This window comes from Ursus arctos, unplaced genomic scaffold (assembly GCF_023065955.2).
Source record: "Ursus arctos isolate Adak ecotype North America unplaced genomic scaffold, UrsArc2.0 scaffold_18, whole genome shotgun sequence".
Classification (NCBI taxonomy): Eukaryota; Metazoa; Chordata; class Mammalia; order Carnivora; family Ursidae; genus Ursus; species Ursus arctos.
Genome location: NW_026622852.1, coordinates 18,394,744 through 18,410,320, shown reverse-complemented (window position 1 = coordinate 18,410,320; position 15,577 = coordinate 18,394,744). Strand labels below are relative to the sequence as shown.

The window sequence follows — 15,577 nt, the reverse complement described above, 5'->3', positions numbered from 1 at the left end:
TCCTTATTTTAGAAAATAGTTTTTTTTTTCCTAATCATCATTGAAGGTAGGGTTAGATTAATGGGAGAGTATGCCACAGGATGGGTTAGATTTGGAAGTAATCTCTTTTAAAAATTCGGATGCAGTAAAACCTTTTTCTCTAGAAGAAGCCTATAGGGAAAATACTCAAGTCCAATTAATATTTTTCTCAGAAGAATCTAAGCAGAAAATGTTGACTATTTTACAGGTGGCCATGGCCCGGAAATGCTATCGTCTAACTTTTTTTTTTTTTTTTTTACAACCTGAAACAATGTGAAAACTTGGTCTTTGTTGAATGTACTTCTTTCCTCTCTCTGAGGGAAAAGGGTGCATCTCTATAACACAGATAATTAACTCTTTTTCTCCTCCCTAATGGGAGAGTAAGGCTTGGCCAGTGTGTCGGTGGTGTTATACATCGATCCTTCTCTGTGGTAGATCTTATATCTTATTTTTCCTATGTGAAGCATGAGCTAGAAGAGATAGAGGCTAAGTAAATTGCCAAATTGCATACACATGTAACTGGAGGATTTTTATTCAGATTAGACTCCAAATTCCAAGCTTTTTTCCCCACGGAATCAGACTGGCTTTTATCATCCTATTCGGGGAAATATTGGGCACAAAGCTACAACTAAATAAAACAGTAGCAGATTTTCCACTTTAACATCTAGTATTTTATCAGGAAATAACTTAGTCAAGCCTGCAAAATGGATTCTGTGGCTCACTTACAGGTGAGACTTAGAACAAGAAATGGTAATTGCTAAAAACAACACAAACACCTGGAAACACCGTTGGTGTCACTATAATACACGACAGCTCACTAATTTGATCATAACACAAAACTTTTGTATTCAAGCTGAATAAATATGTGTGCTTTCCTTTGACTTGGTCACATATTCCAGCTCCCGTGGGTACACACACAGCGCCACTGCACAAACACAACTTTGCTTATTCAGAGCCCATTAATACCAGTGTGCTGAGCCATGTATCTCTTCTGCTGCCTCTGTGTGTGTGTGTGTGTGTGTGTGTGTGTGTGTGTGTGTGTGTGTGTGTATGTGTGTGTAACGGTGGTTTCTGGATTTATATTATGATTTCTTATTTCAGTCTACTTTGAATTAGCAGGGTACTGCTTCAAGTACAATGTAAAAGCCATAGAGCAGTGTACTTTTTTTTACCCATCCCATTATCTGTGCTCTTGTTGTTCTGTATTTTACTTCTACATATGTATTAAACCCCACACATTTTTTTATTATTATTTTGGCTTTAAATAGTCTCTTTTTGTCCCTAGGCTTTTTTATTTTATATTTGTGAAAACATATTTCAGACAGGTTTTGCATGTATATCACTTCTTCTGAAAAAGATGAGAGGAAAACATAAGAGAAACTGCATGAAGTATTTCTAAGGTAATGACAACGACATCCCAGCTGCCGTCTGGCTGGCAGCAATCTTAAGACCACCCTGGTTTCAGAGAAAGTAAAATGTGAAATGATAAAAATGTGAACTCCTGTAGGCCTATCACCTTGCTTAAAAGAGTAGAGCAATTCTCAGTACTGTTGAAACCCTGTATATACCTGTCCGATCACATCTCCGTATTTTCATTTAAGAAATAACGACTGAGTTTTGTGTTTATCATTCTCTTGTATTTTTCAGTCTTAATAAATATATAATCAAAAATTTACTGGTCATGTTCTTGAACTGTTCTATGAATGTAACAATATTATATGTATTCTGTGATTTGCTTTTTTAACTGCACATTGTTAGTCCCATCCATGCTTATGCCTGTATCTGCTACTCATTTTTATTGTTATATAGTGTCCTACTATATTCATGTACCCAAATTTATCCACGCTCCTCTTGATAGAATCTGGGGTTGGTTATAGTGATTTGGTATTATAGATAATTTTGTTGCTAACATTCTTTTTGTCTCCTAGAACATGTGAGTTTATCTTAATTATATATCTAGGGATGGGTTTGTTAGGTCTGAATGATAGATTTGAGTTCCCTGACTGCCAAAAAAACACAAAACAAAACAAAAAAAAATAAAAAATAAAAACAGAATAGCCCAACCCCCCAGCCTCCCTGAATATCTTCTTTGGGGTCATAAGTGCTTTCCTAGCTTGGTCTGTGGGTAGGGCTAAACATCTATGCTCAGGGATCTTCAGGAAGAAGAAGATGAAAATGAAAACAAAGAGGTGATGCTTTTTCCTAGCCTGAAGTCTGCGTCTTTTTAAAGTCATTTTTGGAGAACCAAAGCCAGAATGAAAATAAAGCAAGATAAATCCCTAATATTGTCTCTGTTGGGCATGGGTGAGGGGGGGATGCACTTGGCGAATGGTGTCTCAGACTGCAGTTTGTTGAAATGACAAAATACGCTGTGAAGTCACTACTAGGATTTAGGACATAAAAGTTCAAACAGAAGAGAACATTTTATTTTTCTGATATTTGAACTGTGCAGGGAAAGCTGGAATTGGCTCTCTTGGGATACATATCTGAAAGTCTTCATTACAGCTTTCTGCATTGTTTCCTATTTAACAGGCTTCAAAAGGTTACTGTCTCCTTGGTCTAAGATATTATGTGACCAGGGACTTCAGCCTTTTACCTCTCTTGTCTTCCTGATGGCCTCCATGTTGTTCCCCTCACAGTCTTAGACACAATGTGTTGGAATCAGTGATTTTCTGGTAGGATTGGCCTAAGCTTTCCTCAAGAAAGATCTTGTCCCACTAGGTCACTTACTTGAATAACATGAACTAGTTGTAGATTGGCTTTTCCCCAGTTTGTGAGATGTCCTAAACTCCTTTGTGGTGGGTGTGTGGCTGGTGCTTTTGCAAGGACAAGGGCTGTGTCTGCTGGCCTGGGCTGCACTGCCTTTTTCCTTTTAGTCTTCTCTGGTAGTTCCATGGCTAGCTAAGGAGCCGCTGGAGGAGGATTTTCAGGTTGACTTGTCCTCACCTATCCTGCAGTGACTTTCACCCCTCCTGTGGTAAAGGGAATTCCTTGTGTTTGGAGTTCTGGCTTTCTTTTTTTCTTTTTTCTTTCCGTCCATAGAGGCTTAAGCACCAGGCTGGCAGTCTTTGTGGTTCCCACTCCACTAAGTCGTGTAAGTCTTTGCTCTGCAAAGTTGAGATAAGCCGTCCTGCTAAAGAACCTTTAACTGTTTCTGAAGTACCTTTTATAGTTTTGCAGTCACACTTATGCTGCCCTTTGGAGAAAGAATGACAGCTCCACCAACATGCCGGAAGTTCCTTCCAAGAATGTTCTTGCAGTGTCCACCATTAACATGGGGACATGTTGACAGCACACACCAGGGCCATGGTACGTCTGTTTCCTCTTGAACTCTCAGTAGCTGCTCATGCCATTGCTCCTGAATTTATCTGTCCTGGGTCTGCAGACTTGGTTGCTGTCATGCTCATGGTACCTGGTTCTGGGGCTGTGGAGTTCCCTGCTGCTGCTCCCCATTCTTGCTATAGCTGAACACATTAGGGGCTTGTAATTAGAAGAAACTTTGAGGTTAGCAAGTGTAATCTCCCATTTGTTGCAGGAATTTCTCTAAAGTATACTTGTTAAATGATAATTTCTGTTTTGTGTGAACAGTTTCAATGCCAGAGAGAGTATTATTACAAAAATTACTCACATACACTTATATTCTGCATACTTGCACTAATATTTCTATTGAAAGATTCCTAAACAAGGTTAGACATATGGACACTTTACATTTTGATAGCTACTAACAAATTATACATGTGTGCCCACACATATCAGCACCGATTTGCTATCATAATTCATATATCATATTCCCAAGTCACTACGGAGGCTTACCTCTGCCACACACTTGGGTATGTCCATTGGGTGCCGAGCTAGCGTGGCACTAGATATACCTGTCACCCTGTAGTTGTGGGCTGACAAATAAGTGGGTTTTTCTAAAATAAGCAATTGGTCTTTCCTGTGCTTTTGAAGTAGAACAGAGCTATAAGTAAAATGTTTGAGCAGTGGCAACCTACAAGCTTGGCTCCAGATTCTCATGACCAAGGACAAAGGTCTTTACAAATTTCAAGCAAAGTTGTATGGTCATCTCTAAGGTCTCTGTATACTTGTACTTTTTCTCTTGGTGACCCAGCCACATGTGGCATGCTTTTCATGGCCTGCTGTAGGTTGAGCCGGTAGCATGACGGTAAATGGTGGAAGGAAAGGCTGGTGGATGCACTGCCCACAGTAACCTTGGGGACCTGGTTATTTACACCAGTCACTTTTCCTTTTTGCTGACCTGTATAAAGATGGTTTCAAACAATTGTGCATTCTTGAATACATCATTCCTTCCCTTGTATAGTTGATAACGCAGGCCCACTGCTAAGGTATTGAACATGTGACGAAACTACTACTTTGGGTGATATTGGGCAGTAACGTAAATATTCATGGCTTTCTTTTATTAAGACAGCTCTGCCTCCTGTAAGCCACAGACCCAGTAGTGGGGAATGGATCAACTGCTTACTCCCTCGCCTGCGATTCTGTTTTCATGTTGTACTGCTTTCTTTTATCTGTTGTCATCATTCTCTTTATTTCAACAGCCATCCCCTGGGGGTGGAGCCACCTCCACCTCCACAGGGCACAGGTGGATCCAGACGGAGACATGGGCAGGCGTGAGATGTACGTGTATCCCGTTAGTAGTTTTATAAAGGCATTAAGATGGAGAAAACAATGTTTAAAATTACTCATATGGTTACCCTTCTTCTGTTCTTCATTCTTTTGTGTAGTTGTAAGTTCTCATCTGGTATCATTTGCCTTCAGCCTGAATCATATTCTTGGGCTTTACTAATGATTCAGGATTGCCGGTGATGAATTTGCTCAGCTGTTTGTCTACAAATAAACAGCTCCTGTCTATCTAAAAGTATTTTTGTTTTGCTTTTATCTTTGAAGGATATTTTTATGGGATATAGAACTCCAGATGAGATTTTTTCAGTACTTTAATCTTTTTGTTTTATTGTCTTTTAATTTACATTGTTTCTGATCAGACATCCGTGATAATATTTATTTGTTGCCCTGTATGTAAAGTGTGTCTTTTTATTTGAGTCCTTTTAAGATTTTTCTCCTTAGCTTTAACTTTGATCTTTAGTGATTTGACTAGAATAATCCTGGATGTGGTTTTGTGCTTATCTTGCTTCACATTTGTGAATTTTCCTGGTTCTGTAGGTTGATATCTTTTCATTAAATTTGAAAAATTTTTAGGAGTTATTTCTTCAAAAAATTTGTTTCCAGGCTCAGTCTTTTTCTTTCACTTCCTGGGGTTTCACTCGTGTGTAGATGAGATCACTTGATACCGCCACAAAGATCACAGACACTGCGTTCTGTTTTCGTTGTTGCTTGTCTGTTTAATCTTTTTTTGCTCTGTGTGCTTTAGTTTAATGTTCATTAACCTGTCTTAAAGTTCATTATTTTTCTTTAGTCTGCTGCTAAACCCATTCAGGAAATATTAGATAATGCATTTTTCACATTTAGAAAACCATTCAGTTCTTCATAAATTTTTCTTTGTTAGAATCCCCTGTTCACTGATAATATTCATCAAATCTTTTAGTGTTTTGAATATATCTATAATAATACTTAAATAGTCCTTTTAAGCCCAATATCTTTGTCATCTCTTGGTCTATTGACTGGTTTTTTTTTTTCCCTACTGGTTATGAATTACATTTTCCTGCTTCTTTGCAACATTTTTATTACTGGTCCTTATGGATGCTATATTATTATAAGGCTACATTTGCTTATCATCATTTAAAGGATATTGAGCCTTGTTCTGGAGAGCAGTTAATTTTTCAGTGGTTAGGTTCATTCTTTGTGGGGATTTTTAGAATTTTGGGGGGCAGGTTTAATGAAGTGTTTACTTGAGGACTACTCTAGACCTATTCTTATACTGTGGCCTTTCAGGGATCTTAAGTAAATGCCTTGGTTTTTTTCCAGTATTTCTGCCTGGTTCTAATTCTTCTATCTTCTAACACTACGCACCCTCCAAATCTTACTTCAGCTCACAGTCTCAAGGAGCTGTTCTCTGCCAAGCCTCATGGAGTCTTATTTTCAGCATATGTAGCTGAGTATTTGACCAAAGACTCAAGGTAACTCTTGGACAAGTTTCTGTGGTTCTTTTACTTCTTAACTCTTTCCTCTCTGGTACCCTTACATAACTTTAACCTACCTCAGCATGTCTATATTGTGATCTTTGTTCCCTTTTCCTAGTGAGATTGTCGTTCTGTTTGTTTTCTACTTCCCTGTGATGCTATTTAGAAAGTGCCCCAAATTCAGCGTGAATGTAGAGCTCACTGTATCTTTCTCATCTCTTGGGGGTGATATCTCTGCCCCACTTATGGTTCAGTGACTGAAGACAGTTGTTGAACATATTTTATATATTTTATGGTTGGTCACAATCAGACAGTAAACTCAGTAATTGTTACTCTAGCATGCTATATTTTCAAACCTGATTTTGAGTCCAAACTGTACGGAAGTTTTAGTGTTATGGTGTTAGACAAGTTTCTCAGATTTCCTGTGTTTTGGTTTTCCCATCTCTCTGAATAAGGCAGTGGTTCCCAATGAACTAGAAAGCATGTAACATAGGCCTGCCACCATAGTCCGTTAGTAAATATTATGTGCATACCATCTTTCTCCATTTCTTTATTAGTTTCATCTTGACATAAAAGCACTATGCTTAATTGAAATAACTAACCCTTTCAGTTTGTTCTGACTCTTTAGGGACAGAGATTTGAAGAAAAGAAAGAGGCTTCTTGGAGAAAAGTCCTCCTGAGTCCTGAAGTACTTAAAATCCCATGTTTTATGTGGCACTACAAGCTCTAATACTGAGGTAGTCTTGCCAGTCATAATCTTTTTCTTTGTATATGGAAGATTATTATCTTCCTGGGGCTTTCAGAATAACTAATAACATGCCCTAGGCTTAAAGGGAGATTTTGCCTAACTATGTTTCTGTGTGGAAGTTTTTAAAGGAGTGCAGGGACAGTTTAGTGGGGCAAGATTGGAAGGGTTTAAAAAACTTTAAAAATTCTTACCTAATTAAAAAATAAATAAAAATAAAAAATAAATAAAAATTCTTACCTAGACTCCACAAGCTTTGACAACAGTCTTAATTTGAAGGTATTTTTTTTTAATTTTAAAAACTGTTCTGAAGAATGAACATATTTAGAAACGTGCTATATATAGAATACATTAATGCAATGGAGAAATACTTTACAAAGGATTTATGATGTATTTTTAAGTGGTGCTCAGTTATAACACCACAACAGCCATTGCAAATACATTTACTTTAAGTTGCCCCATTGATTATAAATAGCTCACTGAAAATGCTAAGCAATTATATTGAAATGTGACATCCTTTTTGAACAACAAGAGGATATAGTTCTTGCTGATGTTAAAATTGTTTTATTCTGTAAATACATTGTTCTTGGTATTCATAAATTGCTACATGCTATACACAGTGGGGAAACATAAAGGGAAAATTATCCATTTTTTAGAGTAGTAGTAGGACTTGAGAAAAAAAAATCAAAAGTTTGTTCTTAATAATAACAAGTGGAGTTTGCTTCTCTGGCAACTCTAAAGAGCCAAAAAAAGAGATTGTTTTTTTACCTATCTGCCCTCCTACCACCTTCTCATCCCATTATTGGATTTAAGTAAGCAAGAAATGCTTATTAAAAAGTTACTCTGTGCCAGGCCCTGTGCTAAGCTTGGAAGATGAAATATTAGCCACATAGATAAAGTTTCTGCTCATTTGCAATTTACAGTTCAGCCAGTAAAACAGAAGACTACAGAGTATGCTGAGCAAAGTCCCTGCTAACAGGATTGCAGCATGCTGTAAAAACTCATAGCAATGAGACATTCTGGTCTGTGGGGATTAAGGGAGAATATATTCTTTAAACTGAATTGTGCAAGGGAAGAGAAATGCTAAGGGTCCTTCAGACCAAGAGAATAACAGGTCGGCAAGCCTGGAGGCAGGAAAATATGGCCAGATTAAGAAAGACATTTGGAAGGTCATCAATGTAGAATGTGATGTGGAAAGTGGTCATGTTAAGGCTAGAGATGTAGGTAAGAATGAGGCTTTGATGTCTTTTTAGGAATGTGGACTTAATTCTGAAAGCAATATGCAGAAACTGAAGCATTTTAAGCACCAAAGGAATTGCCATCTGATTTTAAGTGGGTCATCTTGACATTGTCAATCTCTACTGAAACAGAGTTAAATTTAGAGATTTATGCCACCCACTTGCTGAACCCAGATTAACCTAGTAAGATCCATTCCCGCTGGGAGAGAAGACTAGTATTTTGTGGGTTTAGGTTTGTTATCCATCCTACCCATCAGGGCCTTAAACCGGTTATTGCTATTGTTTTAGCTTAATGAGACACCTGGTCAACATGGCCGGGTTCTACCTTTATTTCCAATTAATCTTCCAGTTTTCCTGCCCTAAACCATCCAACCCAGCCTCATTGAGTAGAATCTTTGCTGTCTGCCTGTTCCTCATGTCCTCCTAACTTTTTCAGTAGGGTAGGAGATGATATTTCTTTATTTTCTTTCACTGTCTAGGGCTTTGAGCAAAACTGGATGGTCTCTTAAAAAGTGCAGTATATACCAACAGTATTCAGATCTAGGTTTCTCAAATGCTTGGACCTAATCCTCTCAGAACACATTTTCATTTTCTTCCGTGGACCCATACCAGTCAGAATAATTGTACTGTTTTGTATTTTTCTGGAGTTTGGGTTTTTGTTGTTCTTTTGTTGTTGTTGTTGTTGTTGTTGTTGTTTTAAATAACTATACTAGATACACTTTTTCAAACTATACTCTCCCTTTCTCCATCCTTGCTAGTTGATATTTTCCAAACAATTGACTCCTAGTATATGTAATAACATTAAATCTGACCCTATTAAATATTGACTTCAGCCAGATAAATCCACATTTATTCTAATTTCTTGAATTCTGTAATCTGGACTGCTTGGCAATACACCAAAACTCCAAAAGACTTAGCCCTTCAACAGTGTAGTCCTCAAAGTTCCCCTGGAGCAGCAGTAATGTTTACCATAGTCCAGATGGTTTATTTCATGGGAGACTAGAATCATCCTAAAACACTCATCAGGTTCTTACCATTTTGAGTCAAAACAAAGCGGCAGATTAGAAACAATGGAACATACTAGTATGAGAGAGGAAAAAAAAGAGAGAGAGATAGCTATCAACAGAGGAAGAACTCCAATTTACTTAATGGAAGCCCAGAAAATATAAAGCATTGTAGAAGATATACAAAGCAAAACACTTGCTCAATTTAGTACCACACGTTAACAGTGATGAGACCAAATCACCAAGAAATAGTTATATTTTAATTATGTATTCTATTGAAGAAATTGTAGAAATGTTGGTGCATTTTCAAATGATTTCTATTATAAGTGGCTAAAATATAAAGAGGGGGTACTTAAGGTATTATAAATAATTGAATGGAATATGCTTTGGATTTTGGGTTCATTGTTTTGAATAACAGCAATATGTGATGTGCTTTGGATTTTGGGTTCATTGTTTTGAATAACAGCAATATGTTATGTGCAATATGTTATGTTATGAGAAACTCTGTTTCTCATGTAAAATACGAATGTTGTAAATAAGCCACAATTTAATGGAAAGATGATAGGCATAGGTTTATAGTCTGTAGACTTGGGTATTCTGATTTTGTTTCTTACAGTTGAACAGTCTCTGGCAAGATTTTAACCTGAGCCTCAATTGCCTGATTGATAAAATGAGAGTAATTAATAAGCACTTTGCTATAAAGCTCTAAGGATTAAACACTGTATCACTACCTGACATACAATTGCTGAATATGTGCCACCATGAAAGATGGCAAAAATTGTAAAAGGTTATAATTTTTCTTAAGATAGTTTTACCCATCAGGGGACTCATTCTATGAATACTAAAACAAGTTTCATATAAACATCCCAAGGTATATTCTGAAATGAGGCTCAACTTCACATATCCGAGGCTCTCTAGTACAATAGGAGTTGAGACATTCTTCAGACAAGGGGACCAAGGTCCAGGAAGGATGAGAACCTTGCCTAAGAGCATACAGGCAATAACAACTTTGTATCTCCAGCCTAGAATCTTTACTAAGTGTCCACCCTTTCAACGTTCATTTTGGCATCTTAAACACCTTGCTGAGCATTTCTACTTTGTGTTCTAGCATTTCAAATTAGCATAGAGGTGGCCTGTAACTTCTGTGTGTATAACTTAGAGGAAAGCACTTGATGGGGGTATAGAAGAAAAGTATCTTGACACTGCATTTAAACACCAAACATATGATATACTTATATTAGACTTCAAGTTGTTGTTGTTGTTTTTTCTGGGAATGGAATGTGAACCAGTACTAAAAAAAATCTCTCCCAGCCACCCTTAGCAATGCTATTGAATTAGCCATCCTTTTTGTCAAAATAACTGAGATCTAATTATGCACATTTCTTTCCATGAGCTTGCTATGCTTTTACCTGAGTTTGACATTTCCAAATGATCCTTTTCTTTACCTGTTTCTTCATTCCCTACATCCATTTAGCCACTACGTTTATCGATGCCCCCTTTGAAAACATCTCTTGTGCTCTGGTATCCATTTCTCTTTAAGAACTTTGCTGGTTAAACGGGTGCCAAAATCTTTTAATTGGTGCCGTTCTACACTTCCCTCTTTCTCTGTTGGTGCACTGTTTCCGACTAATTGTATGAAAAAACCTCTTTCCTTTTGTCACTGCCTTGTTTAGAGCCCTTTGCTGGGTCCTCCTGGCCTCTAAAATGAAACACAGACTCCCCAGACAAGCATCATCCCTTCTTGTTTCTGATTTCTTTTGTTTCACATTATTGTTCTTTCTAATTTCATAAGACAAATACTTAGTTCTTTTATTCCTTTAATTGTTTTTTTTCTTACATGAATAGAAAGTGTTTCTAAGACCACTACTTGTGATTATGAACCTGGAAAGTATTTTAATGAGCAAAGGTATTCAATACACTATGCTGTATTGATATATTCTTTAAATTCACATGTGTAAAAACTGTTTCTAGCAGTGATACATATCCTCTGCATTGGGATAGAATTGTTTTTATTGTAAAGAATCACATAGCATGAAATCTACCCCCTTTTTTAAAATAATTTTTATTTTGTTATATTAGTCAGGATATACAGTATATCCTTAGTTTTGGATGTAATGTTCCATGATTCATTATTTGCATGCAATCTACCCTCTAAACGAACGTTGAAGTGTATATTACACTATTGTTGACTGTAAGTACAATGTTGTACATCATATCCCTAGAACTTTCTCATCTAGCATGACTGAAACTATAACCTTTGAACAGCTACTCTCCATTTCTTCCTCCCCCCATTCCTGGCAACCATCATTCTTCTTTTTTTGGTTTTCTTGAGTTTGACTATTTTAGATACCTCTTATAAGGGGAATCATGCTGTATATGTCCTTCTGTGACTGGCTTATTTCACTTTGTATAATGTCCTCAAGGCTCATCTATACTAACACATGTGATAGGATTTCTTTCTTTTTTATAGCTGATTAATATTCCACTGTCTGCATATACCACATTTTCTTTATCCAGTCATCCATTAATAGGCATTTAAATTGTATCCACCTCTTGACTATTGTAAGCAATGCTGAAATGAACATGGGAGTGCAAGTATCTCTTCCAGATCCTGATTTCAGTTCTTTCGAACTAAACATACTTTTGTCCATATGATCCAGCAATCACACATCTTAATATTTACCCAGGGAAATTGTTATGTCTCCACAAAACCTGTACATGGATGTTAATAGCAGCTTCGATCATAATTGCCAAAACTGGGAAGCAACCAAGATATCCTTCAGTAAGTAGATGGATGAATAAACTAGGGTACCTCCATACAATGGAATTTTATTCAGCACCAAAATGAACTATCAAGCCATGAAAACACATGGCAGAAACCTAAATGTATATTAGTAAGTAAAAGAAGCCAATCTGAAAAAGATACATACTATATGGTTCCAACTGTATGACTTTATGGAGCAACCAAAACTATGAAGACAGTAAAAGATCAGTGGTTTTCATGGGTCAGGGAAAGGGAGAGATGAATAGGCAGGCACAGGACTTTTAGGGCAGGGAAACTCCTCTATATGGCACTATACTGCTGGATAAATGTCTTTAGATTTATCTACCTCCATGGAATGTACAGCACCAAGAGTAAACTTAATGTGAAGGGTGGACTCCGGGTGATAAGGACGTCAGTGTAAGTTCATCAGTTGTAATAAACATACCACTCCGGTAGGAGATGTTGATAATTGGGGGGATACTGTTCATGTATGGTGGCAGAGAGTATAGGGGCGGTCTCTGCACTTTCTGCTCAATTTTGCTGTGAGCCTAAAACTGCCATAAAAAAAAAAAAGTCAGTTGAAAATATAATTTAGTCACCACCGTTAGATTATAGTATCGTCTGTTTCACCATGTATTTACCCTTCCTGGGGAGCTTTACTATGCTGTTTAGCACCGTTCCATTTCATCTTGTTGGACTCCGGTTAGCGTTTGTTGTAAGGCAGACCTACTGGTAATTGAAGTGCCTCAGTTTTTGTTTATCTGGGAAAACCTTTATTTTTCCTTCACTTTTGAGGGAGAGAATTTTGCAGTATTTGGTATTCTTCACTGGCATCTGTTTGCCTTTTTTAAAAAATAGTTTCTATACCTTTGTTGATATTCTCGTTTTATTCATGTGTCATGTCAGAGGACCTTTATGATGTTACCTTTAATTCTTAGGTAAGTCAGATACTTCCGTTTCTTTCAGGTCAGTTTCTGGAGATTTATTTTGTTTTTTAGATTGGGTCCCGTGTCCCTGTTTTTTCATTTGTCTCATAACTTTGTGTTGGGATTTGTGAATTTGAAAAAAGAGCCACCTCTCTTAACCTTTTTAGGCTGCTTTCGTACAAAGGAAGACGCTCACTAGTTGGCCTGGCTGGGGATTCTGGGGGTCTCTGAGGCGTTTGGGGGGGGTGTGATATGACTTCTCTGGACTTGTGTGTACTGTTTCTCAATGAGAGGGGCTTGCTACATTTTTTTCCAGGAGCTCACAGTCTCTTGTCCCTCTGCTGTCTGTCTGCAGCCCTGCAAGTCATTTGCTTCTCCACAGCGGCTGCCCCACTCTCCCTCTTTCTCAGTAGCGGACACCAGGCTTAAGTCCACTGGCTCCCTGTCGGTGCCCCAAGTCAGGGCAGACAGATACTAGGCCCTTGGCCAACTCTCCCAAAAGCTGGAACAGTGGATGCACATCTCCCTGAGGGAGAAACCTGGAGCTGTGCACCTTCTGCAGATTGTGCTGATAGCCAGGCACCCAGTCCCACCTCCCAACCCTACTCTCCTTTGTTCTCATGGACCCACATACATCCAAATTATGCCAGTTCTGTGAGAGCTGCAGAGCTTCAAGTGAGTTGAGACTGACACAGTCCTTCTGGCAACCCTCTCAAAAGCTGGAATTTTGGACACACGCTCCATGCTTGTCTTTGCCCCCATGGGAAAAGTCATAGCTAGGGCGTTGTCTCCAAGTGCTGGGCTGTGACAGCCTGGGTCAGAGCCTTGTTGCCCATAAAGTAAAATTGCTCTTTCCTGTTTCATTCTTCTCAGCATTGTGTTCATCCAGGGAGCTGCAACTTCTTCACTGGAATATGGAAATCTCATAAAGTTATTTTGGTCCATATGTTGTTGTGAAATCAGTGCTTCCCTGGGGGGAATGAGGGCTGGGACTTCTACCATCTTGCTGATGCCATTCCTTTTGTTTAACTTTCTTCTTTAATGGGTAAGGTATTTAAGGCTTCACATTTTCTTCTAATTAGTGCTTTCACTGTGACCCATAGGGTTGCGGTGGAAGTTAGTCCCAGTTTCCTTAATTTCTAAATACTAATTTTGCTTTTAAATTTATTTTTTATTAAGGGTCATCTAAGGTCTATATCTTAATTTTTAAGTATTCACTTAAATGTGGTCATTTGTTACTTTTCATTTCTATTTCAGTAAAGCTATGATCAGAGAATATAACCTATAAAATCTCAGTTTTTAAAATATATCAAGGTTCTTTGTGACCAAGTATGTGATTAATTTTTGTAAACATTCCATGAGCATAATGAAAATCTATAATCTCTGGCCAATGAACATAGAGATATTTCTATAAATCCATGATATCAAATGTACTGACATCATTAAATTCCTATGTCATTTGTTTTCTTTCTTTCTTTCTTTCTTTCTTTTCTTTTCTTTTCTTTTCTTTTCTTTTCTTTTCTTTTCTTTTTACTAATCTATCCAGTTATTAGAGAGGTATATGACAAATATCACACTTTAACTTAAATTTTTACCACATTCTCCTTGTGCACCCGGTAATTTTTATTTATTTATTTAAATATATTGCTTGATGCATAAGAATTTGTGTCTTCACATACCTTTCTTATCACTTACGCTTTTTCTTTCTTATACTCTTTTTATTCCAGTTAGTATTTTCAAACAAAAATTCTAATGTTATTAATGAAAATATTGTCTCTTCTGATTTTTCTCTCTCTCGGTTTACATTCGCCTATCTCCTTACTTTCAACCTTTCTATTTCACATTTCTTTTAAATGTGTATTTTTTAATAAGATATGACTGAATTTTCTTTTAAATGTCACCTATTCACATGATAGTCTGCTTTTTTATGGGACAAGCCAGTTCTTTCATATGTATTGTATAGACTGATATAATTTATTTTACATCCATAGTTGATGTCTGTTACTTTTTAAAACTCTTATTTGCTTTTTCCCCTTTTACAATTTTTTTTGATCAAGTTACTTCTCATTTTCCCTTTGTAGCTGTAAAACTTTTATTAAAGTTACTAATCTTCAAATGAAGAAAATATCCTATTAAAATGAATATTAATAGCAACCTCAACAGAGAAAAGGAGATCTGAAAAGCATTGTGAGGAAGTTGTATACAAAGAGGAAAGAGTAGCCCAAGCTACTCGGTTTAAGTAATTGAGGATGTGTTCTGTATCACACATAAAAACTTCAGGTTCTGTCTAAATCTGACAATCTTTTCCCTTCTCCATTATTAGCTGCCTCCCAGAATCTCTCTTGAGTCATTCAACATATGCAGTGTGCACAAAGTGCAGTGTCTGGCTTCAGGGGCCATTCACTGGGTGCGAGGCTGGTGAGTTTTATAGCTATTGAACTAAATAACCCCTACATTCCTTCCAGCTCAAGAAAGTTTGATTCTCTAAAGATCCTTATCTCCCCTGAAACAATTAAGAATTATATATCTGGTACACTTTTCTAAATCTTAATGAGAAAAATCAGGAGAAAAGATATAGCAATGTGCATTTACTCAATGATTACTGAAGATCTTTCACCTTTATTACTTTTCTTCCAACCTATTCCTTTTCCTCTTATTGTCTGGCAACTCTCCCAGCTCCATGGAGCATACCCCACTAGAATCAGAACATAGATTTTTACTATGAGCCTTGGGCAGCAAAATGAAGTGAAGGGCTGGAAATTTCCAAGTGAATTCACTCTGCAT

The 15,577-nt window shown here is 37.2% G+C and overlaps 1 pseudogene; it reads right to left on the bottom strand.

Annotated features, from left to right (window-relative positions):
- The window catches only part of LOC113260660 (ferritin light chain-like), a 63,838-nt pseudogene extending 50,043 nt beyond the window's left edge, over positions 1–13,795 (bottom strand).
- Between the last annotated feature and the right edge of the window lie 1,782 nt (positions 13,796–15,577).